Source organism: Meles meles, chromosome 6, assembly GCF_922984935.1.
Source record: "Meles meles chromosome 6, mMelMel3.1 paternal haplotype, whole genome shotgun sequence".
Lineage (NCBI taxonomy): Eukaryota > Metazoa > Chordata > Mammalia > Carnivora > Mustelidae > Meles > Meles meles.
The window spans coordinates 113557564-113583988 of NC_060071.1; the positions used below are offsets into that span (position 1 = coordinate 113557564).

General features: G+C 35.3%; 1 pseudogene; it reads left to right on the forward strand.

Moving 5' to 3' along the window:
- LOC123943662 overlaps positions 1-12704 on the forward strand; it is a 37655-nt pseudogene extending 24951 nt beyond the window's left edge.
- Positions 12705-26425: the final 13721 nt, after the last annotated feature.

Sequence of the window (26425 nt, forward strand, 5' to 3'; positions counted from 1 at the left end):
GGCGTGATATTTGATTTTATAATAATAGCTGATACTTCTCTTTTTTTTTTTTTTTAAAGCAGCCCTGATTTTTTCCCTGTTTACTCAGCTTTTTATTTTTTAGGAGGGAGGTAAGGGCAGGTACAAAAAACTGCCACAATATTATATAAGAATTTCTACAAAAGCTCATGACAGGAGAAAATATGAAAATAATAGAGAGTTCTGGAAAACATTTGCCGTTGAGGAAAGGAAACGTTAAATTTGCTCTAGAATCACCCAAACCTGATGTGGGGATTTCATCTTCTTCATCCACCTTTAGAATTTGGACAGGCTTGTGTTGGCAGGTGCACTGACCCAGGTCCATTTGCTGGAGACTGAAAATCTAAGGGAGCTTACTTAGCGCAAGAGAATAACAATGCACTGACCTAAGTTCAGTTCCTTAACTGACGGACAGGCAGTGATAGGTTCAGTGTAAAGGGTATTAATTGAGCTTCCTTATTTTCTTCATAGCCTCTTGCCTAGATTCTAAGGATATAGAAAAGCATAATTAAAATTTTAAAACGTTGTTTTACTAAACTCTAATATTTTAGGATCTTTTTATCTCAGTGTAACACAGAGGGTTTTAAAATGCTTACCTCCCTCCTGTGTCACAGACACCCTGATCTGGATCTGGAATCTTGTGTTTCAGATTGTCAGTGACAGTACCAGGCAGAGGGTGATATCCACAGGAGCCACGGAAAGAAAGACCTACTAGAAACGGACTTATTTGTGCATACCTGAAAAAAACTCCCTGAAGAAATCCAGAACTATAGGGTTTTGATTTTGAGAAAGGAAAAATATTTTCAAAGGGTATCTTGCTTCAGAAAGTGTGAGTAAGTCCCAATTAAATGTAGGTTATTGCTACATGTGTGACACTCAGTGAGTGTTGAGATGTTAATGAGGCTTGGGGGATTTGGGTTATAAAAATAATTGGGAACTGTATTAGTTTTATAGGGCTGTTGTAACAAAATACTGCCAACAGGGTGGCTTAGAACAACAGAATTTACTCTCTCATAGCTCTGGAGGCTCGAAGTCTAAAATTAAGGTTTGGTTAATTGGTTTCTTCTCAAGGCCCTGAGGGAGGATTGGTTTCTTCTTAAGGCCCTGAGGGAGAATCTGTTCCAGGCCTCTTCTGGTGGTTGTCGGTAAGCCTCAGCATTTGTTCTGGCTTGTAGAGGTATCCCTCTAATCTCTGCCTCAGTCTTCACATGGTGCTCTCCTTCTGTTTAAATCTCTGGGTCCTCTCCTGTTAGTATGGGAACACTAGTCACTGGATTTAGGGTCCAATCTAATCCAGTGCGACCTCGTCTTACCCAATTGTATCAGCAAAAATTCTGTTTCCAAATAAGATTGACTTTGGAGGCCATCATCTGGATAATGTAGACAGTGACTTTTATCTTCTGTCAGAATGTTTATACATTTTACTTGATCAGCAACCCTGAGTCCTCAAAGGAAATGAATGTCTGCATCAAGTCACAGCTGGAACAAAACCCAGCAAAAGGCATCTTGATACTCTGATCTACAAGATAGGTTTGCTGTAGGAAATTTTTCTTTTAATTATTTCAAATGACATTTTCCTTTCTACCCATTCAGAAATCCAGAAAGTCTTTTATGTAGAATTCTCTTCTCGGTATGCTTAATTTAGGAAGACTCCTGATAAGTCAATTTATTTTAAAAATGGCACGTAAAGGTTGTATCAGATTTCAGAATGAGGGTCCAGAAAAACTGCCTGAATCAAGGGTTTGGGAGGTTAGTGAAAGTCACACATGACAAGATCAGATAGATAAAGATAACAGGAAGTCTGAGATTCAAAAGCCTGTTTTCCGTTGGCAATACGTTTCCTTTCATCCATTCTGAGGATGATAAGGAGAAATCTGTATACAAGCAATTTATTCTTCCAGTACTTAAGATCATCCTGCTCTTTCTGGCTCTAAAGGAAGTGGCAAGAGACCAGAGCCATCTTTGCTGTAGCTCCATTTGAAGTCTGAATAATCTGCTCTATTTCCATCGCCTGAAGTTACTTTATATTATTCACATCTACGCTTCATACTGTTGCCTATCAATTTCCTTTTGCATAATTGATCAGGAACTAAAATTACCTAGATTTGTTATTGGGAAAGGAGATGTTGCTAGCTTCATATAGGTATGTCTTTAACTTTTTTTCCCCTAACACAGCCTCATAAATCCTTCATTAACATAAAAACAGTATAACAAAGGAAAACGTCTTTAAACGAATGATGGCTGATGCAGTCATTTGGGATAGCATAAATACGCATTTTGGCCTTTTTCAAACATGGTCACCACTTTATAGTTGGTGCTAAAGGTTTTGTCTACCTTAACTGACTGAATTTTTTAAGCCCAAGAATTACACCATATTCATATTTGGGACTCAGGTTTTGGCATTGGGCCTGAAAGAGAACAGTGCTCAGTGAGTGTTGAATTGAGTTGAAAATCATGTTAAGACCATATGCTATTTTCCCCAAACAGAATATGCCTTGTTTTTGTCTCAAAAGAGAAAGTTTGGTCTATTTTCCAGGCCTCTTCAGCAGAACAATGTGAAAGATAAGCTCTGAGGGAGAGTTTTTTTCCCCCTCTTTTTTCTTTTTTCTTTTTTTTTTTTTTCAGACACCTTCTTTGGTAGTTGACATGCAGTTAGATCTTATTAAAAGCACCTCACATCAGGTGAGTTTACTCTTTGGGTGAGAGCTCAGAGTTCTGTTTTCCAAAGGAAAAGATAGCTACAAGAGTGAATTTAGGTTTTACATTCCATCATTCTCTTTCTAGTTGTGATTATAAATATTGTTTATTATGTTATTTTATTTCTACTGTATTTACCTTGCACTAGTGCCATTATTATTATAAATTTACATGGATTACAACTTGAAAAAAATCTACCTGCTTGCAGTCGTTTAAAGAATTATCATCAGTTGATTATTATATCACTGGTTTAAATATAGATTGGTAGAATTCTGGATTTGCTGCATAGGAAAGAAACCTTATGCTAGTAGTTTCCTCAAGTAGCTACTTTCATGCCTAAAACCTAGAAAACAGGGGTGCCTGGGTGGCTCAGTGGGTTAAAGCCTCTGCCTTCAGTTCTGGTCATGATCCCAGGGTCCTGGGATGGAGCCCCACGGCGGGCTCTCTGCTCAGCAGGGAGCCTGCTTCCCTTCTTCTCTCTCTGCCTGCCTCCCTGCCTACTTGTGATCTCTGTCTGTCAAATAAATAAATAAAATCTTTTAATAAAAGAAAATTTAAAAATAAAAAATAAATAAAACCTAGAAAACACAACTCTGGCATTCAAAACAAAATAAATAAGAAGTGGAAGAAATCCTGTAAACAGTGTTCTTCTATTACTGACAAGAAACACTGGGCTTTTATTCGTCCTGAAAACAAGACTCACCCCAGGGAGAAACTGAAGCTCTGGCAGGTGAAGGGAATGTCAGTTTTAGGACTTAGTGAAGCCTGGTTTTCACAACTTCCTCTCACTCCCTCCAGCACTTTCTGAAGCTAAGTCTTAGGCTGTGGGCCAGACGAAAAGCTTGACATGAAATCTGCTGCTGTAATTTAGATCCTTCTAAGCAACACTGCTCTATCACAAAAAGTTTGCTTTCATATATTCAAAAAGTAAAATATTATATTTAAGAATGTTCTAGAATTTACATTTCTGAAGGTCCTTGAGATGATAGCATTTTAAGCCCATAGAATAGTACATTGCCACTGCAAGCTCACATTCTAATAAACTTTTTCTATTGAAAAATAGATTCTCCCAAAAGCAAAATAATAATAATAATAGCTGTACCTACCATCTATTTTTTAATTACTCATGATCTATCAAATGATCGTGGTTCAGCATGTTAGCTATAATGTAACAATTATAAGAGGCTATGGCAGCTTCCATTATGATTATTAGCAGTGTTATGATTCCAGTTAAGTTCATCTTTATGAGAATGCATGTTTCATAAAAACAAAGAATTGACTAGAACTGTCACTTTTAATGGGAATATGATAGAAAGTTGAACTTTAATATCATCAAATGTAGTATTATTATCGTTAATTAGCTCAAGTGCTAATTTTGTAAGAACAAAAAAATGCAAAACATAACAAAAAACCTTCAGGGACAGCCCACACTTGTCTTCAACTTTCTAGTAGCATATTTGGAGGGTAGAATTCAGTAGTAATACATTTAGAGGATAAAAGTACTTGATGTACCACATTTTCGTAGTTATTTCAAGTATTTACTCAAGTTTCAGTTTTTGATTTGGACTAGAGGGAAATGTGTGCAACCGGAATGACTAAAAGTAATGTCACAGAATTGACTAGTCCTTGAAATATTACGCCATGGCCTTCATAGTGTGCTATTTGTTCTTAAGTGACACTCTGACGATCAATCTTTGCATTTATGTTTCAAAGTACAAAGCGAAACAAAAACAACACTCTGCCGAATTGTATCTTGGGGAGAAGATGAAATTCTGGGTTATCACAACAAATATTTATGATCACTGAAAACATAAACAGTGCTTGAGAATTTCAGTGCTAAAATGTCCTTCAGGAGATTATCTCACCCATCCCAAAACATGAGGTAGTGTCACAGCTAAATAATTACCCTATTTGAGACAATGGAGATGCCAATGAATTTTATATTATCCTGGAGAAGCTTTTATTTATTTATTTATTTTTATATTTTATTTATTTGACAGAGAGAAATCACAACTAGGCAGAGACGCAGGCAGAGAGAGGGAGGAAGTAAGCTCCCTGCGGAGCAGAGAGCCTGATGTGGGGCTCAATCCCAGGACCCTGGGACCATGACCTGAGCCGAAGGCAGAGGCTTTAACCCACTGAGCCACCCAGGTGCCCCGTGGAGAAGCTTTTAGATGTAGGAAATTCTTTTATCTAATGAAGAGGTTGTAGCCTAAGTAAAAGTCCGTTTGGTTTTTCATTGTTATTCAGTGTAATAAAGAGAGAATTTTTATATAGACCATGAGCAGCATTTGGCTTTTCTATGTCTAAATGAAAATGAACACATGAGTATATTTGAGAGTGGCTCTGGAGGAAATGGGCCAGTGTTCCTCAGTCTTTTTTTTTTTTCTTTTAGACCACCCTCCACATCTAGGCAATGCTTCTCTTCCAAGCTTTCATAACACTTTGATCTCATTGGCAATACAATCGTCAAACTAGGGAATCCTGTTCAGTATAGAAAGGCCATCTTCACACAAATCTGAGAGATAAATGCTTATTTCTCTTAGCATGTATCACTTTTAATCCATTCACATTTTCTTCCCAGACCACTTTTTGAAGGAAAGAGATTAACAGATACTTTTCCCAATCAAGATTAGTGGCATGTTCTTCTTTTTGCCCTAAACTTACCTCAAGAAGTTTAAACAGGAACTTCCAACCCATTGTCCAAGCAGTTTTAAATTTTCTATTTCAAAATATAACTACAAAATTTATTTCTTTGGAAATTAAATTTATAGACAATAAAATGTCCATGTCTTAAGTGTACAAATCTTGGAATTTTGAGGAATGCAGACAGCTGAATAACTCACACTCATGTCAAAATATAGAACATTTCCATTATCTCAGAAAATTTGTTCATGGTTTCCCTTCTGATTTATCTTCACCAAAAGCATCTGCTTTTCTGATTTGTTTTGCTTGTCCTAGAGTTTCATATAAATGGACTCACACGATACACAGTCTTACTTTCTTTGGCTTACTTCTTTTGGCATGATGCTTATGAGATTCTCTCATGGTGTGCGTGTGCGTGTGTGTGTTTTGTTATTGAGAAGTTGTCCATTGTTTGATTATACAAAAGTTTGATTATTTTACTGCTGATGAATATTTACATGGTTTCCAGTTTTATTGCTACTGTGAATAAAGTGGGCAGAATATTCTTGTACAAGTATCCATCCTGACATGTTTTATTTCTCTTGTAAATACCTAGCAGTGAAATTGTTGGATCACAGGATAGGTATATATTTAACTTTGTAAGGAACTTTCAAACTGTCAGATTCCTTTTAACTTTTGACTCTCCCACTAATAATGTATGAGAATTTCAGTAGTTGTCCAATCTTACCAAAGTTTGGTACTGACAGCCTTTTTGATTTTAGGCATTCCAGTGATTTTAAATGGCATCTCATTATTGTTTTGATATCTGATTTCTGAAAATGAGTGGTGTTAAGTATGCTTGCATCTACACATTGGGCATTCACATATCGTCTTTTTCAATGTGTCTTTCCAAGTCCTTTACATGTTTTTAAAACTAGATTGTTGTCTATTCTTGAGCTATGCAATTCTGTATTTTGAATATAAATATAATGCTGTACAATTTATATTCTGAATGTAAATCTTTTGTCAGATATATATTTTATGAATATTTGCCTGTTCATTTTCTTAAAGTTGTATTTTGAAGAGAAGTCTTAATTATATCTTATGATTTTTTTCTTTTATGGCTATTGCTTTCTGTGTCTGCCTTAGATATGTTTGTCTAACCCCAGGTCACAAAGATATTCTCATGTTTCCATCAAGAAGCTATATAATTTTAACTTTAATTTTAGTTTTATTTTTAAAGAATTTCAATTTTATTTTTAGAAGCAGACTCCCTGCCAAGCAGAGAGCCCGATGCGGGGCTCGATCCCAGGACCCTGAGATCATGACCTGAGCAAAAGGCAGAGGCTTTAACCCACTGAGCCACCCAGGCACCCCAGAAGAAAACCACATTTTAATAGGGTACATATGGAGAGTCCACACAGACATGAAAACCCAAAGTCAGTGAGGAAACATGAAACTTATATGAGCTAAGGACAGGGGAGGATCTGAGGATGCAAAGGGGACAGAGGCCATTAGATAGGTAGAAGAAGATGTTTTATAAAAATGCAGCTTTATTGAGGTACATGGAGAAAGAAAATTATAAGATCATCTTAAATATTTTGAGTATTTTGGTCCAAGACATGGTATACCTTATTCATACTTAGATCTTATTGGAGTTGTTTCTTCAGTAATTTATAAAATTATGCATAGAAAGTCTGAACTTAATTTGTTACATTTATACCCAAGTATTTTAAGTACTAGTATAAATGAGACCATATTTTTCAAATTTCAGTTTCTAATTGTTCATTGTTAGTATGTAAAAATATGGTACTTTTGTGTTGGCCTTGTGCTGTATAGACTTCTTAAACTCTTTTATTAGCTCTAGTAACTTTTTGGCAGGTTCCATGGTCATTTTCATTTAGACAATCTGTGATCTGGAATAGGACCAGTTATATTTCTTTCTGAAATCAGAAATGCCTTTTAGTTCTCTTCTTTACCTTATTGCTCTGGATATGGCTTATAGTATAATGTTGAATAGGAATGGTGAAGGTAGATGGCTTGCCTTATTCACAACACCAGAATGAACACATTCAGTTTCCAGCCATTAATTGATATTTGAGGTAGGTTTTTGTGGACGTTGTTTATCAGATTAAGGATATGCCCTCCTCTTCCTACATGAGGTGTTTTTATGATGAATGGATATTAAATTTTGTCAGATTCTTTGCCTGCATCAACTGATAGGATTATATGTTTTTTTTTTCATTATGTTAATAAGGTGGATTACATAGACTGATTTTCAGTATTCCATTCCTGGCATAAACATCACTTGGTTATGTTGTACCGTTTTTTCTATATGTTGTTAGTTTAGGTTTGCTAGTATGTTATTGAAGATTCCTGTGTTTGCGTTGAAGAGAAATATTTTATCGATATTATGATGTTTTCAAAGAATTATCTTTGTGTTTCATTGATCTTCTGTATTTTTTTCTGTTTTCAGTTTTATTGATTAATTATGATTTTTATTTTCCTTTTTCCATCTAGAGTTATTTTGTGTTTTTTTAGTTCTTGAGGTGGAAAGTACAAGTCATTCGCGAGCTTTCTTCTTTACTTATAAAACCACTTAAAAGTATAAATTTACCTCTAATCACTGCCTTAGTTACATTCCACAAACTTTTATTTATTGGGACTTTTCATTTGCGTTCAGTTCCAGATATTTTCTAATTTTCTTTTTGACTTCCTTTTTGATCCATGTGCTATTTATAAGTGTGTTGTTTAATTTCCAAGTATTTGGAGATTTTGTTTCTTTTTGTTATTGAGTCCTTGTTGAAATCCATGTGGTCTGAGAATATAATTTATATGATTTCAGTGATTTGAATTTGGTAATGTTTTAGGATATGGTAGTTCTTTTTTAAGATATAGTTTTGATATAAGACAGCCTATTTTGGTAAATGATCTACGGGATTTGAAAATACTTGTATTCTGTTGTTGGATGGTAGTGCTTTCAAAATGTATATTAGTTGTTTACTGGTGTTGATTTTTGTATATACTTACTTTCTATTGGTTACTGAGAAAGGGGTTTTGAAGTCTCCAACTATAAGTGTGTGTTTTGTTCATTTTACCTTTCAGTTCTATGAGTTTTTGCATCATCTAGTTTGAAATTCTACTGGTATGTATTATAAGCAAACACATTTATGACTGGTGTGTCTTCTTGCTGACATGACCTTTTGATTATATGCAATTTCCCTCTTTACCCCTGGTCATTTTACTTGATCTGATACAAATTTTTTTCCTCAGAATATATCCACTCCAGTTTTGTATTGATTAGTGTATATATGGGATATCTTTTTATATTCTTTTACTTAAAAAAAACTTTATAGTGATAAAATATACCTACCATTTACATTTTAACCAATTTTAAGTATACAATTTACTAGTATTATGTACATTCATAATGTTGTGCTGCAGTCACCACCACATCATTCCAAACAGGATCTCTGTACCCATAAGACATTAATTCCCCATTCTTCCATCCCCACAACCCCTGGTGCATATTTTACTTTCTAAGAATTTTCTTATTTTTGGTACTTCATATACATGGAATTATATAATATTTGTCCTTTTGTGTCTGACTTATTTCACTTAGACAAATGTTTTCAAGGCTCATCCAAGTTGTAGCATGTATCAAAATTTCATTCCTTTAAGGACTGAATTTATTCCATTATTTGTATATACCAATTTTGTTTATTCATCTATTGTGGACATTTAGGTTGTTACCAATCTGTTGGCTATTGTGAATAATGCTGCTCTGTACTTTGGTATACAAGTATTTATTTAAATAATGCTTTTAGATATATAGTGAGAAGTAGAATTGCTGTATCATACAATAGTTTTATGTTCGGCTTTATAATAAACCACCAAATTGTATTATATAGTGGCCATATCATCCTATATTCCCTCAAGCAATGCACAAGTGTTCCAATTTCTCCAACATGCTCACCAATACTTGTTATTTTCTTATTTTTTAATAATATTCTAATGAATGTGACGAAGTGGTATCTCATTGTGATTTTAATTTTGATTTACCTAATGGCTAGTGATGTTGAGATAGTTTCCTGTGTTTACTGACCGTTTACATCTATTCTTTGGAGAGATGTCTGTTCAAGTCCTTTATGCATTGTAAGAATTATCTAAACTGTCTTTTAGTGGCTGCTGAGTTATAGTAGTTCTTTATGTATTCTGGATATTAATCCCTTACCAGATATATGTTTTGCAAATATTTTCTCCCATTCTGAGAGTTGCCTTTTTACTTTCTTGATAGTGTCTTTTACTGGAAAAAAGTCTAAAATGTTGATTAAGCCCAATTTATCTATTTTTCCTTTTGTTGCCTATACTTTGGTGTCATATTCATGTCATTGACGAATCAACTGTCACAAATCTTTTTCTGTAAAATTATAGTTTTAGTTCTTACATTGAGACCTGTTATCTGTTTTGAATTAATTTTTGTATCTGGTGTAAGGGTCCAATTTCATTCTTTTGCATTTGGAGATCCAGTTTCTCCAGCACTATTTATTGAAAAGACTTTCCTTTCTTTATTAATGATCTTGGTGCTCTTGTCAAAAATAATTAACCATATATGTGATAATTTATTTCTCAACTCCATTTGATTCCATTTTTCTGTATATCTATTCCCATACTAGTACCACACTTTTAATTATTGTAGCTTTGTAATAAAATCTGAAGTCAAAAAGTGTGCTCTTCCAACTTTATTCTTTTTTTCAAATTATTTTGAAAGTCCATATGAATTCAAAGATAGATTTTTCTTCTTATGCAAAATCATTGTTGAGATTTTTATAGAGATTACATTAAAGCTACAGATGGCTTTGGGTAGTATTATCTTTTTTTTTTTTAGTATTGTCATCTTAAAAATATAAAATCTTCTAGTCCATGAATATGAGATGTCTTTTCGTTTATTAATGTGTTCTTTAATGTATTACAGGAATGTTTTGTAGTTTACAGTGTATAAGTCTTTTCTATCCTGATACATTTTTTCTTAAGTACTTTATTATTTTTAATACTATTTTAAATTGAATTATTAATTTCCTCTTCAGATTTCTCATCATTAGTGTATAGAAATGCAGCTAATTTTTGCATGTTGATTTTATAACTTACAATTTTTCTGAATGTCTTTGATATCTAATATTTCTGTGGAATATTTAGGGTTTTTATATATAAAATTTTGTCATCTGTGAACAGAAATCATTTTACTTCTTTCTTTCCAGTTTGGACTTTTTTTGTTTACTTCTCTAAATGCTCTGGCTAGAACTTACAATAGAAGTTGAATTGGAGGTAAACCATATTTGACACTAATGATAATGATAAAATGATATATGTCAGGCAGTAAGCTAAGTCATATTCATGTTCCTATTTATAGGATGAAATAAATGGATATTATCATCCCCATTTTAGAGAAAAGGAGAATGAAGCAGAAACTAAATAAGTTGCATGAGACCACATATCTAGAATATTAGAGACCTGGAGTTTGAATCAGATGTGTGTGACTTCAAAAACTACATAATGTCCTATATACTTTGCCTTTATGTCAATTACACAAGCAGTTCCATTAATATATTTTCCAAATTTATGTATTTTTCATTTGCTCTGATTTGTTTTTTATATATATGTATATATATACATATATACAATATATGTATTTTTCATTTGCTCTGATTTATTTCAAAGGAAGGAGATTTACCTAACCAAAATTTACATTTTGTGGTTATTTGAAATTTTAAATATTTGCTGTGTGTAATAAGACTGAATGCTAAAATCTTTAATTAGAGCAGACGAATGCTCTATTCTTCCAAAACTGTGATAAAAATCAATCAGGAGTAGTCATGGGTGACTTTTGGAGTTTGCATCATAAATGACAAATCAGCTACACAGAAAATCCAAAAGATTCTTTAGGCTCAACTTGTATTTTATCTGAATTACTAATTAAAACCAGACAGAGTGCCTATATTTGTGTGATGATCCATGAAAAATGAAAATAAGTAATTTTGTATTTGTCTTTTAAGAGAAAATACACCATTATAAGAAAAAGCATAGGATAGCATCCTTCCTGGCTTATGCCAAAACTGATTCTATATATATATGAAAGAACTATAATTGCACAAGATGTACAGAGCACTGGTTTGGCAGGAAGATCAATCCTGTACTCTGGTGTATGACTGACTCAAATTTCCTTATCCTTTCCATAGTTTTATACTCACTCTTTCACTTAACATTCTTTTCTTTCCTAAAATACTTGCTTCCTTGTTCAGCACTTTTCCAAAAGTCCCAAGAAGTTAGCAGCAGCAAAAAGCTCACTTTTGGAAGAATTATTAACTAGTTCAGGAGTTAGCTGATCAAAAAAACAATAGCAGGAATGACATTCTTGCTTATAATGAGGCTTCTTAAAGATTCAAGAAAATAAAGAGTTCTAATCTGCTAGACCTGGTGTAAATTTCTGATTATTATATATACCTATTTCTGATTATTATGGGTAGAGTGTGCTTCCCTGCATACCCTATGTAGAAACAAATCATACATCTAGAAGGTTCTCTGTTAAGCACTAGGTGATATAAATTTGTATAAGATTTGGAAACTTCCAACTATGATTTAAGAGTAGATTAAACATAATAAATCTAGCTTTGTGACATAAGAGCTATTTGACTAATTCAGAATTCTGTAGAAAGAAAAAATTATAATAAGTACTTTTGTCCTGTATTGTGATATAACTACACAATAACAGAATAAAGAAAGTTGAAACTAAAGTCATTGAAGAGAATTTTTTTAAAAAGGCACAAAAACAAATAAATAACTTAGAGAATTAAGAAAGTCAAATTTAAAATGGAGACAGACTTCTCTCAACTGCTGCTAAAGTACTTACTTGGTCCTTCTAAGGAAGCTAAGGCCACGGTGGGTTGAGGCCCTTACTTCTTCCTATATCAGCATCCAATGCCAGCAGTATCAGCCTGGTACCTGCCTGTACAATAGCCTCCATCTTAGAGCTTACCTGCATTTACTTGACCTTCATCCTGCATGATGATGAGGTGATTCAGGTCAGGGGAAATAAGCTGAATGCTCTCATTAAATCACCTGGTGTAAATGTTGACCCTTTCTGTTTGAGCTTGTTTGAGAAGTCGCTGGCCAATATCAACATCAGGATCCTCATATAGAATGTTGGGGCTAGTGGATCTGCCCTGGTAGCTGGTGCTACCCCAGCAGGAGGTCCTGTTCGCTCCACCACTGCTGCCCCAGCTAAGAAGGAAGTGGAAGCAAAGAAAGAAGAATCTGAGAAATCTGATGATGACATGAGCTTTGGTATTTTTACACTTCTTCTGTGACCTGTTCAGTAAAAAAGCTGAACTTTTGGGAGAGGGGGAGAGTAGGAGTGGTAGAGACAGAACTCACAAGAGACATAAAAAGAAAATAGGTTCTTCATATAAGAAGAAAATTACCTGGCAATGAATGAGTAGGAAATATTAGAATAGCATCTAACATTGAAATATGGGAGTTTAAATACTGTAATAGGTTCACAGGTAGGATTTTTTATCTTTTGAGCAAAATAAATAATGTGAAACTTTCAAAAGAACATCATGCATCCACATCCTTTTCATCAGACCCATGTTGGGAACGGATTTGCAAATTCAGACTACGAGATGGAAAAGAGACAAAATCATAAACCAAAAACTAGTCACAACCCAAGACATGACTGGTAATAGATAGTGGTAGCATAAGTTATACCAATATATAGTGAATGCTTTGTTACTGAAAGCATTCAAGCAGAACTTAAATGACTATGTGTCACTACATTTCAGGGTGTCACAGAGAGTAAAAAATTAGAATAAGTAAATGACTTTTAAGCTTCATTTTAAATCTGAGATATTATTTTTCTATAATGGTAGTCTTCTTTGTTTATATTGTTTTTCCTGATTCTGTTTTCCTAGTTATAAAATTTCATTTTTTTATCTTTGTTATAAATATCAATTGCAAAATCTATCACTGTGCCTGAATTTACTACTACATGTTATTTACTGTAGTAAAAATTATGACTAAGGAAATACAAAAATTATTTTTTTTGTATTCACAAAAAGTGAAAAACATCCTCTCAAGAGATAACATCTCATGAAATATGTGGCTTGTGTCAAAATTTCATGCCATTATAATTTTTTCTTATTACAGAATTAAAATATATTCCTTGTAGAAATTTAGAATTCAAGTGAAATATAAATCATACTGTGAGCTAAGGAAGGAAAGCATTTTTTTTAAACTCTTCTCCTTTCCTCCCCTTTCATTTTTGGAACAGAGGATTAATGTTATAAGCTATATGGTCTGGAATGCTGCTAGGGCATACTTTTTAGTGGCCAGAATCACTGTATTTTTAAAAGTTAAACACACCTTCTGTCATGTGAGGATAAGTGAGAAGACAGGCATTTTGTGAGCCAGGAAGTAGGCCCTCACCAGATACCAAATCTGTCAGCACCTTGATCTTGGACTTCCTAGCCTCAGGAACTGTGAGTGAATGACAAGATAGAAAAACTCACCTCAGAAAAGAGAACAAGAGGCAGTACTGACTGCCAGGGACCTAATCAGTATGGATATAAATAACATGTCAGAACTAGAATTCAGAATAATGATTGTAAAGATACTAGCTGGAGTTGAAAAGAGCATAGAAGACACTAGAGAATCCTTTTCTGGAGAAATTAAAGAACTAAAGTCTAATCAAGTCAAAATTAAAAAGGCTATTAGGGGCGCCTGAGTGGCTCAGTGGGTTAAAGCCTCTGCCTTCAGCTCAGGTCATGATCCCAGGGTCCTGGGATCGAGCCCTACATCGGGCTCTCTGCTCTGTGGGGAGCCTGCTTCCTCCTCTCTCTCTGCCTGCCTCTCTGCCTGGTTGTGATTTTTCTCTGTCAAATAAATAAAATATTTTTTTTAAAAAGGGCCACTGCCTTCGGCTCGGGTCATGGTCTCGGGGTCCTGGGATCAAGTCCCGCGTCAGGCTCTCTGCTCAGCGGGGAGCCTGCTTCCCTCTCTCTCTCTCTCTGCCTGCCTCTCTATCTACTTGTGATCTCTCTCTCTGTCAAATAAATAAATAAAAAATCTTTAAAAAAAATGGAGGCTCTGTCAGAGAGGATAAATGAGGCAGAAGAGAAAATTAATGATACAGAAAAAAAATGATGGAGAATAAAGTAGCTGAAAAAAGAGAGAAAATGCTACTGGATCACGAGGGTAGAATTTGAGCAATAAGTGATACCATAAAGCAAAACAAATTAGAATAATTGGGATCAGAGAAGAAAAAGAGAGGGAGCGAGAAGGTATATTTGAGCAAATTATAGCTGAGAATTTCCCTAATCTAGGGAAAGAAACAGGCATTTAAGTCCAAGAGACATAGAGAATATACCTCAAAAATCAATAAAAATAGGTCAACACCTTGATATATAATAGTGAAGCTTGCAAATTTCTGAGATGAAAAGAAAATACTGAAAGCAGCTCAGGACAAGAGGCCCTTAACCTACAAGGGTAGAAATGTTAGACAGGCAGCAGACCTGTCCACAGAGATTTGGCAGACCAGGAAGGACTGTCGTGATATATTCATGGTGCAAAATGAGAAAAATTTGCAGCCAGGAATACTTTATCCAGCAAGAGTGTCATTCAGAATGGAAGGAGAGATAAAGAGCTTACAGGACAAACAGAAACTTAACAAGTTTGTGATCACTAAACCAGCCCTACAAGAAGTATTAAAGGGGATCCTTTAAGTGAAGAAAGAGCCCAAAAGTAACAGACCAGAAAGAAACAGAGACAATATAAAGAAACATTGACTTTACAGGTAATACAATGGCACTAAATTCATATCTTTAATTACTCTGAATGTAAATGGGCTAAATGTCCCAATCAAAAAGCACAGGTTATCAGTTTGTATAAAAAAGCAAGACCCCTTGATATGCTGTCTGCAAGAGACTCATTTTAGACCCAAACACACCACCAGATTGAAATTGAGGGGGTGGAAACCCATTTATGATGGTAATGGACATCAAAAGAAAGTTGGGATAGCAATTTTTATATCAGAAAAATTAAATATTAATCCAAAGACTATAATAAGAGGTGAGAAAGGAAGGATACTATATGATAATTAAAGGGACTTTCCAATAAGAAGATCTAACAATTGTAAATGTTTATGCGCCTAACATGGGAGCAGCCAATTATACAAACCAATTGATAAGAAAATTAAGGAAACACAATGATAATAATAGGAGAGGACTTTAACACCTCATTCACTGCAATGGACAGGTCATCTACATAGAAGATCAAGAAGGAAACAGGGGATTTGAACAACCCAGTAGACCAGACAGACTTCAAAACCAGACAAAGAGCCCACCAAAAAGGAGAATTACAGACCAATATCCCTGATGAATATGGATGCAAAAATTCTCACCAATAACTAGCCAATGGGATCCAATAGTACATTAAAAGTATTATTCACTGTGACCAAGTGGAATTTATTCCTGAGCCACAAGGGTGGGCCAGCATCTGCAAATCAATCAGTGTGATATATTACATTGATAAAAGAAATGACAAGAACCATATGATCCTCTCAATAGAGGCAGAAAAAACATTTAACAATATAGAGTATCCTTCCTTGATTAAAACTCTTCAAAGTGTAGGTATAGAGGGAACATACCTCAATATCATAAAAGGCATCTACAAAAAGTCCGCAATGAGTATCATTCTCAATAGAGAAAAACTAAACGCTTTTCCCCTAAGGTCAAGAACACGACAGGGATGTCCATCTCACCAACTGTAGTTCAGCATAGTACTAGAGGTTCTAGCCTCAGAAATCAGACAACAAAAAGAAATAAAGGTATCTGAATCAGCAAAGAATTGACGTCAAGCTCTCACTCTTTGCAGATGACATGATACACTATGTGAAAAATGCAAAAGACTCCATCCCCAAATTTCTAGAACTCATAGAGGAATTCAGCAAAGTGGCAGTATATAAAAATCAAAGCACAGAAATCAGTTGCATTTCTATACACTAACAATAAGACAGAAGAAAGAGAAATTAAGGAGCCAATCTCATTTACAACACCCAAAACCATACAATACCTAGGAATAAACCTAACCAAAGAGGCAAAGGATCTGTTCTCTGAAAACTATGGAATACTCATGAAAGAAATTGAGGAAGACACAAAGAAATGGAAAAACATTCCATGCTCATAGATTGGAAGAACAAATATTATTTAAAATGTCTATGCTACCTAGAGCAATCTAAACATCCAATGCAATCACTACAAAATACCATCAACTTTTTTCACAGAGCTAGAACAAATAATTCTAAAATTTGTATGGAACCAGTAAGACCCCAAATAGGCAGAGGAATGTTGAAAAAGAAAACCAAATCAAGTGGCGTCACAATGCTGGACTTCAAGCTCTATTACAAAGCTGTAATCATCAAGACAGTGTGGTACTGACACAAAAACAGACACATAGATCAGTGGAACAGAATAGAGAACCCAGAAATAGACTCTCAACTCTATGGTCAACTAATATTTGACAAAGCAGGAAAGAATATCCAATGGAAAAAAGACAGTCTCTTCAACAACTGATGTTGGGAAAATTGGACAGCCACATGCAGAAGAAAGAAACTTGACCATTTCCTTATACCATACACAAAAATGGGCTCAAAATGGATGAAAGACCTCAATGTGATACAGGAATCCATCAAAATCCTAGAGGAGAACACAGGTAGCAACCTCTTTGACCTCAGCTGCAGCAATTTCTTGCTAGACACATCTCCAAAGGCAAGGGAAACAAAGGCAAAAATAAACTATTGAGATTTCATCAAAATAAGAAGCTTTTGCAAAGGAAACAGTCAACCAAAAGACAACTGAAAGAAAAGGAGAAGATATTTGCTGATGACATGTCAGATAAAGGGCTAGTACCCAAGATCTATAAAGAACTTATAAAACTCAACATCCAAAGAATAAATAATCCAATCAAGAAATGGACAGAAGACGTGAACAGACATTTCTCCAAAGAAGCCATCCAAATGACCAACAGACACCTGAAAAAATGCTCAACATCACTCATCATCATGGAAATACAAATCAAAACCATAATGAGATACCTCCTCACACCAGTCAGAATGGCTAAAATTAACAAGTCAGGAAATGAAAGATGTTAGAATGTAGAGAAAGGGGAACCCTCTTATACTGTTGGTAGGAATGCAATTTGGTATAGACACCATGGAAAACAGTATGGCGGTTCCTCAAAAAGTTGAAAATAGGGGCACCTGAGAGGCTCAGTCAGTTAAGCATCTGCGTTCAGCTCAGGTTACGATCCCAGGGTCCTTAGATCAAGCACTCCCATCAGGGGAGCCTGCTTCTCCCTTTCCGTCTGCTGCTCTCCCTACTTGTGCGTGCTCTCTCTCTCTCTCCTTCTCTCCATCAAATAAATAAATAAATAAAATCTTTTTTTAAAAAGTTGAAAATAGAGCTACCCTGTGACCCAGCAATTGTACTACTAGATATTTACCCCCAAAAAACAAATGTAGTGATCCAAAGGGGCACCTGTACTCCACTGTTTATGGCGGCAATGTCCACAAGAGCCAGACTATGGAAAGAGCCTAGATGTCCATCAAGAGATGAATGGATAAAGAAAACACTATATATATATATGTATATATATATATACACACACACACACACACACACACCATACATATATATACACATATATAATGATATATATATATATATATATACACATATATAATTGAATATTACTCAACCATCAAAAAATGGAATCTTGCCATTTGTAACAACATGGTTGGAACTAGAGGTTATTATACTAAGCAAAATAATTCAATCAGAGAAAGTTAACTACCTTATGATCTCACTCAGATGTGGAATTTAAGAAACAAAACAGAGGATTATTGTGGAAGGAAGGGGAAAAATAAAACATGATATCAGAGAGGTAGACAAACTACAAGAGACTCTTAATCATGGGAAACAAACTGAAGGCTGCTTGAGGGGAGGGGGATGGGAGACTGAAGTAACTGAGTTATGGACATTAAGGAAGACACGATGAAATGAGCACTGGGTGTTATATAAGTCTGATGAATCACTGAACTCTACTTCTGAAACTAATTATATACTATATGTTAATTAATTTAATTTAAATTTTAAAAAATTAAACACAGGATATGTTTTTTTCTCTTTATTTTACACCTCCAAATAGAGACAGTAGTTATAATTGAATCCAGGCCTTTTATGAGAACCAACCTGTCCCTCTCTCTCTTCTGTTCACCAGTAGAATCTAGAATGTCCCAAGATGCAGGTTGGGCTTGGGAGTGGAAGGAAATAGGGGTTTGGTGGACATTAGGTTTAGAGATAGATCTCTGTCCTGGGGCACCAGCCCATTGGGATTTCAGATATAATGCCAGAGAACAAATTTGTTCCTTGGAGGACTTGTGTAGAAGAATGGCTGAAATATGAGTGGAAGTCCAGTATTACTTGATTGCCTAGTCACATATTTTCCACTAGCACTATACTTTAACTCTGATTCCTCACAATTCCCTCTGCCCTAAGATAATCACTAGAACACCTTAATGCATAAACTTTCTGTCTTCCTTCTATGATATGAGTCCAAGAGGTGGTGTTTTTGATGTAATCCTTTAAGGTATATATTTTTAATATTTATGATTTAGCAATTATTTTCCATATTGTTAAATATATTTTATAATGTAATTTTGAAAGTTTGTGTCTGTACCTAATTATTGGACACATGAGGGGCAAATATTGTTAGTATCTACCCAAACACTACTCTCTCTCTTTTTCCTGACAATCTAACCCTGATTTTGTTTGGGGTTGCAGTGTGTTTAGCCCTCAGGAAATGATTGGAGATTGTTCCAAATTAATAATGAAAATTCTGTCTCTTTTTCCAGGTACCCACTTTCCCAGCTTCCTTGCAGCTAGAACTTGTCATGTGACCCACTTCTGACAAAGAAGAAGTCAGGGCAAGTCTGCTGAGGTAAGGAAACTTCTGGGAAATATTGTCCCCTTCCCATGATAAATGGAAATCTTCATTTGCCATTTACCTCTTTTTAATCCAGGCATGTTGCTTGGATCTGTGATCCTAACTTTATGGCCAGGTAAAAATAAGACAGATAATGCTGTCAAATGAGGATGGCAGAAAAGGATAGAAAGAGTCTGTTCCCCAGATAAGATCACAGAAACAAACTGGGGATGGACTATCTCCAGACTATGAATGTGGTTTTCTGTGTCTTGCAGCTAAATATAATCTATGATGTTTCAAATATTTCCCTTTTACAAGCAGAGAGCTTTGATGAACATTTACATATGTAATTTCTGATTATGTCTTCATGATGAATTCCTAAAGATAGAATTACTAATTCATGGAAGATGCCAAGTACTTAAGACCTTTGATATATATTACCAATTACCCTCAAGAAAGACAGTACAAACTGAGGATTCAATAAATATCATAGAGACTTTTTTAAAAATGAAATTATACCAAAAAAGTGTCAAACTTCCTGAAAAAGAATCTCTTTTCTACAACTTCCTGGAAAGCCCAGCTGAGTTCCCCCCCAAAAATCAGCGTCTGATCTGTAAAGTCTGGAAAACATAATTAAATATGTATAATGTCATGGAGGACATCTTCAGTCTGGATATGCATATATCCATAAAGAAATCATCTAAGCCTCTAGGCTTATGCGCACCAGGTAGAACTATAGACTGACAGTGCTGTTGGATTTTTTTTTTTAATTCTAGTATAGTTAACATACAGTGTTAAATTAGTTTCAATGCTTATAATAAGTATACTCTTAATCCCCTTCGCCTATTTCTCCCATTTCCCCCACTAACCTCCCCTCTAGTAACCATCAGTTCTCTGTAGTTAAGAGTCTGTTTTTTGTTTGTCTTTTCTTTTTATTGTTTGTTTTGTTTCTTAAGTTGTACATATGAGTGAAATCACATAGTACTTGTCTTTCTCTGACTAACTTATTTCACTTAGCATTATACCCTCTAGATCTATCATGTTCTTGTAAGTGGTAAGGTTTCCTTCTTTTTATGCTGAGTAATATTCCATTGTACGTATATGCCGCATCTTCTTTATCCATTCATCTATCAATAGATAAATGAGTTGTTTCCATAATTTGGCTATTATAAATGATGCTGCTATACATATAGGAGTGTATATATCTTTTCAAGTTGGTGTTTTTGTTTTTGGTGGGTAAATACCCAATAGTGGAATTACTGGATCACGTGGTAATTCTCTTTAATTTTTTGAGGAGCCTCCATACTGTTTTCCACAGTGACTGCAACAGTATGCAGTTCCACAAACAGTGCAAAAGTGTTCCTTTTTTCCCACATCCTTGCCAATACCTGTTGTTTCCTGTGTTGTTGATTTAGCCATTCTGACAGATATGAGGTGATATCTCATGGTAGTTTTGATTTGCATTTCACTGATAATATCGAGCATATTTGCATGTGTCTGTTGGCTATTTATACATCTTCTTTGGAGAAATGTCTCTTCTTCTGCCCACTTTTAACCAGATTACTTGTTTTTTTGGTGTTGAGTTGTACAAGTTCTTTATGTATTTAGGATACTAACTTTTTATGGCATATGTCATTTGCAAATCTCTCATTCAGTAAGTTTTACTTCAGTTTTGTTGATTACTTCCTCTGCTGTGTGGAGCTTTTAAATTTGATGTAGTTCCAATAGTTTATTTTTGCTTTTGTTTCCTTTACCTCGGGAGACATATCTAGGAAGATATTGCTACTGCTGATATCAGAGAAATTACTGCCTGTGTTCTCTTCTAGGATTTTTATTGTTTCAGGTCCCACATTTAGGGGTTTTTGTTTTTTGGTTTTTTTGTATGTATGGTATAATAAAGTGGTCCAGTTTTATTATTTTTGGTTCATTCATACATGGGACTTTTTAAAAATTTCTCATTCTGCTACTTTACCCATAGTGTATAGTAATACAATGGATTTTTGTATATTATTTTTTATCCTGTAACCTTATTGAATTCATCTATCAGTTCTAGTAGTTTTTTGGTGAAGTCTTTGTTGGTGAAGTTTTCTGTATATAGTATCATGTCATCTGCAAATAGTGAAGGTTTTACTTTTTCCTTACCTATTTAGAAGCCTTTTATTTCTTTTTGTTGTCTCATGGCTGTGGCTAGGACTTTCAGTATTATCTGGAATAAAAGTGGTGGAAGTGGACATCCTTTGTCTTGTTCTTGACCTTAGGGGAAAGATTCTCAGTTTTTCACCATTTAGTATGATGTTAGCTGTGGGTTTTTCATAAAAGGGCTTTATTATGTTGAAGTATGTTCCCTCTAATCATGAATGGATGCTTTTTCTGCATCTGTTGAAATGACCATATGGTTTTTATCCTTTTGCTTATTGATGTGATGTATTACATTGATAGATTTGCAAATAAACCCACTTGCATCCCAGAAATAAATCCCACTTGATTGTGAAGAATGATTACTTAATGTATTGTTGGATTCTCTTTGCTAATATTTTGTTGAAGATTTTTACATCTATGTTTATCAGAAATGCTGGCCTATAGTTCTCTTTTTTTTGTAGTGTCTTTATCTACTTTTGGTGTCAGGGTAATGCTGGCTTCATAGAATAAATATGGAAGGTTTCTTTCATCTTTTATTTTTTGGAATAGTTTGAGAAGAATAGATATTAATCCGTCTTTAAATATTAGTAGATTTCACCTGTGAAACCATCTACTCCTGGACTTTACTGGAAATTGATCTGTTCAGTTATTTTCTATTTCTTCCTCATTCAGTTTTGGGAAGTTATATGTTTCTTGGAATTTATCCATTTGATCTCTTCTGGGTTGTCCAACTTGTTGGCATACAATTTTTCATGGTATTTTCTTATAATTGTATTAATATGGTATTATTTGTTATTTCTCCTCTTTTACTTCTGATTTTGTTTGAGTTCTCTTTTTCTCGCTCTCAATAAAGCTAAAGGTTTATCAGTTTTGTTGATCATTCAAAGAATCAGCTCTTGGTTTCATCTGTTCTCTTAGGGTTTCTGTTGTTTATTTCTATTTCATTTATTTCTGCTATCATCTTTATTTCTTCTGCACGTTTTGGGGTTTTTGGTTTTTTTTCTCTTTTTCTAGCTCCTTTAGATATAAGGTTAGGTTGTTTATTTGAGATTTTTCTTGCTTCTTGAGATAGAACTGTATTGCTGTAAGCTTCCCTCTTAGAACAACTTTTGGTGCATCCCAAAGATTTTGGATCATTGTGTTTTCATTTTCATTTGTCTATGTATTTATTTGCTCTTTGATTTCTTGGTTGACCCATTCATTGTGTAGTAGTATGTTACTTAGCCTCCATGTATTTATGTTCTTTCCAGAGTTTTTCTTGTCGTTCATTCCTTGTTCCATAGTGCTGTGATCAAAAAGATACATGGTATGACTTCAGTCTTTTGTATTTGTTGAATCTTTGTTTGTGGCTTAACTTGTGATCTGTTCTGGAGAATGTTCCATTTGCACTTGAAAACAATGCGTATTTGCTCTTTGAGGATGGTATGTTCTAAATACATCCATTAGATCCATGACATCCAAACTTGTCATGAAAAGCCACTGTTTCCTGTTGATTTTCTGTTTGAATGATCTTACATTGAAGTAAGTATGCTGTTAAAATGTCCTACTATTATTTTACTACTATCAATTACTTCATGTTTGTTATTAGCAGCTTATATGTTTGGATGCTCCCATGTTGGGTGCATAAATTTTACAGTTGTTATATTTTCTTGTTGTATTTTCTTTTTACAATCCTATAGTGTCCTTCTTTGTTCATGTTACAGTTTGTTGTAAAGTCTATTTTGTTTCGTGTAAATATTCCTACCCTGGCTTTCTTTTCACTTATATTTGCATGATAAATTCTTTTCCATGCCTTTACTTTCAATCTGCATGTGTCTTTAGGTCTGAAATGAGTCTCTTGTAGGAAGCATATACCTGCATCTACTTTTTAATCCATTCCATCACCCTGTATCTTTTGGTTGGAACCTTTAGTACATTTATATTCAAAGTTATTATTGGTAGATATATACTTATTGCTATTTAATTTGTTTTATAGTTGTTTTTCTAGTTCTTTTCTGTGTCTTTCTTACTCTCTTCTCTCATTGTTTGCTGGACTTCTTTAGTGATATTCTTGGATTCCTTTCTTTTTTTTTTTTAATATATATTACCAGTTTTTGATTTATGGTTACCATTAGGTTTCTATAAAACATCTTATTCTTATAGAAGTCTGTATTAAGTTGATGGTTTCTTAAGTTTGGACCTATTTTTTAAAAATTTTTATTTATTTGAAATGGAGAAAGAGAGAGTGTGTGTACATGCACGAGTCAGGGAGATGGAGAAACAGACTCCCTGCTGAGCAGGGAGTCAAATATGGGATTTAATCCCAGGACCCTGAGATCATGACCTGGGCTAAAGGCAGATGCTTAACCGACTGAGTCACCTAGGCACCCTAAACCCATTTAAAAACACTAAATTTTTACTCCCCCCACATGTTTTAAGTTTTATGGAGTTATACCTTACATTATTTTATTTTGTGAATCCGTTGACTGATTTTTATAGATATACTTAATTTTATTGCTTTTATGCTTGCTCTCTTTCTTATCTCTGCATATGGTCTTTTCTTTCCACTCAGAAAATGTCCTTTAAAATTTTTTTGTAAGGCTGGTTCGTTGATTATGAGTTCCTTTAATATTTGTTTATCTGGGGAACTCTTTATTTCTCCTTCTATTCTGAGTGATAGCCTTGCTGGATAGAGTATTCTTGGTTGCAAGTATTTTTTCTTTCAGCACCTTGAATATATCATGCCACTCTCTTTTTGCCTGCAAAGTTTCTTCTAGGAAATCAGCTGGTAGCCTTATGGGGGCTTCCCTTGTGTTTGACTGTTTTATTTTCTCTTGCTGAAATTCTATCACTACTTTTTGCCTGTTTAATTACTATGTGTCTTGGTGTGGACCTCCTTGGGTTGATTCTGTCAGAGGCAGGAGGGGAGGGGAATCTCTGTGCCTCCTCGTTGTGGATTTTTGTTTTTCAGCTATATATTTTTTTCAAATAAATTGCCTGCTGCCTTCTCTTTCTCTCCTCCTTCCAGAATCCCTATAATGTGAATATTATTATGCTTGATGTTTTTGCTGAGTTTCCTAAGTCTATTTTCATTGTTTATTATTTTTTTCTCTCTCTCTTGTTCAGCTTGATTATTCTCCACTACTCTGACCTCCAGGTCCCTAATCCATTCTTCTGCTTTTTTTAGTCTACAATTTTTCCCTCTAGTATTTTAAACTTCAGTTATTGAGTTCTTCATCTCTGGCTTGTTCTTTTTTATGTTTTCTGTCTCTTTGTTGATGGGGTCTTCCACACTTTTCTCCAGTCTAATGGGTATCTTTATGACCAATACTTTAAATTCCTTATCAGACATGTTACTTATCTTCATTTTGTTTGGCTCTCTTGCTGTGATTATTTTTTCATTTGGTACATATTCCTCTGTCTCCTCATTTTGTGTAGTTCTCTGTGTCTGTTTCTGTGTGTTAAGTCAGCTATGTCTCCTCCTCTTGAAAATGGTACCCTTATGAAGAAGAGGCCTTGTAGTGGCTGACAGAGCAATGTCTACTGTGCACCATACCTGGCATTTTAGGGGTATCTCCTTTGCATGTTCCGTACTGTTGTGATGGAGCTGCGTTTGCCTTCAGTCCAGTTGTGTGCAATGTATGTTTTTGCCTATTGTGGGCAAGCTTTTGTCTCTATGTTAGTGGGCCAGTCTGGGACTGCCTTGGGCTTGAGATGAGTCAGACTACATATTTTTCAGAGATGAAGTAGTACCAAACTATAGGGTGGTTTCCATGTGTTGTCTCCTGAGAAGCTGTCATTGGCAGGTGGAGCCCGTATTCCATCTTGATTCCTGCCACCAGCCAATAGTGGGACTAGTGTGTGTAGTTATCTAACCTTCTCCCTGGGGCAGGAGTCACTTCAAAATGGAGCTGGTCCCTGTCAGGTCTTCTGGCACACTGCCAGGGTTGTGGCACTGCTTTGGATGGGCTCTATCCAAGGGCGTATTGGAGGGGGTAGGTCCACAAGAAAATGTGGAGGTGGGAAGCAAACTGCCAGCAAGGTCCATATTGGTCTGCTGTGGGAAGGGGTCTGCAGCAGCCCAGGAAAACTGCTGAGTTAGGCTAGGTTGGAAGGGGCAGACTCATAGAAGCATGTGGGGGTGTAGTGTGCTGTTAGAAACCTAGGCGAAGAATGTTGTCAATGTGCTAGTTCCTGCAAATGTCCTTGTATCTAGGCTGGGGGGCAGGGATTGAAATGGCACTTGCCAGCCTTTTTTGTTTTTGGGAGATGTTTCCAAAGATCCCTGCCTTCCAGCACAAGCTCTGAGATTATTAAATAAATCTCCTTCCCACAAACCTCTGGAATTTTAAAAATTGCTCCTTCTAGGCTGTATCTCAGCAGGACTCTTCATTGTACTATCTCTTTAAGGGCCTTTAAGGGCAGGGACTCAGTTTCCTATTGCCCTTCTGGCTCTCCCAGAGCTAAGCCTGCTGATTTTTAAAGTTCTAGGTGTTAAGCTCCATTGATTGTAAGAACTCATGAAGTTAGGCTCCTCTGATTTTCAAAGCCAGATATTATGAGGGTTAGTCTTCCCAGTGTGAGTCCCTCATGCTTGGGGTGCCTAGTATGGGGGTCTGCTCCTCTCCTCTCTCTGCACTGGCAGCATCCCTACCTCCTGGAGACAGTCCCATGGGTCTCTTTGGCTTCCAACCTGTCTGTGCCCTTCCTTCCCACTTTGATATGGCCTCTTCTCTACATTTAGCTGTGGAGAGCCTGTTCTGCTAATCCTTGGGTTGTTTTCTGTGTTGTTTTCTTTGTTATTTACACTGATGTGGATGTTATCTCATTGCATTTATGGAATGAAGTGAGCTTAGGATTCTTCTACTTGGCCATCCTCCCTGGAAGTTCAACTGACAATGCTGTTTGAATTAAAAATTCAAGTACCTCAGTT